This window comes from Octopus bimaculoides, chromosome 20 (assembly GCF_001194135.2).
Source record: "Octopus bimaculoides isolate UCB-OBI-ISO-001 chromosome 20, ASM119413v2, whole genome shotgun sequence".
Taxonomy (NCBI): domain Eukaryota; kingdom Metazoa; phylum Mollusca; class Cephalopoda; order Octopoda; family Octopodidae; genus Octopus; species Octopus bimaculoides.
In genome coordinates this window covers 45,489,247-45,490,105 of record NC_069000.1, presented here as the reverse complement: position 1 = coordinate 45,490,105, position 859 = coordinate 45,489,247, and positions in this window count along the sequence as shown.

The window sequence follows — 859 nt, the reverse complement described above, 5'->3', positions numbered from 1 at the left end:
TATACGTACTCATATTTTTACGTTTTTAAGTATGCATGTACATTTATAAATGAGTGTTTATGTATATACATGTTTGTGCGAATGAATGTATGTACATATAGTATCTATTCGTGTGTGTGTGTGTGTGTGTGTGTGTGTGTGTATTTATATATATATATGTGTGTGTGTGTGTGTGTGCCTGTGGGTGGGTGGGTGTGTATATAAGCGAGCAATTTTCGGTGTATGTTAGTGTCTCTGCATATATACATACGTACTTCTGTACATCCATGTATGCTTTCTACATACATATGCATATATAAATATGCGTTGTATATATACGTATACATATGTATACGTATTTATGTGTGTGTATGTGTGTTTATATATATATATATATTTATATATATACGCACACAAACACACACAGGTATACATATGTATACCTATATATGTGTGTGTATGTGTGTTTATATGTATTAATATATATATTTATATATATACGCACACAAACACACACAAACACACACAGAAAGAAAGAGAGAGACAGAGAGACATTAATTGACACACTGACAGAAACAGACAATCCAACAGATGTGTGTGCGTTTATAAAAGAACGTTTTCAAGTGTTGTTACTGATAGTCCATAACATCACTTAGAAGATATTTTTCAAAGTCTCTCCTTTCTATTCACAATATAGAAATTGTTTATGATGTGTCCAAGACATCACAAGAGCTTTCTCCATCTCTTCCTCCCGCTCACCTTTTTTTATATTCCTTCATTCTCTCTCTTTCTCTCTCCCACTCACTAACACACACACTTTCTCTATCTCTTTCTCTCTCTCTCTCTCTCTCTCTCTCTCTCTCTCTCTCTCTCTCTCTCT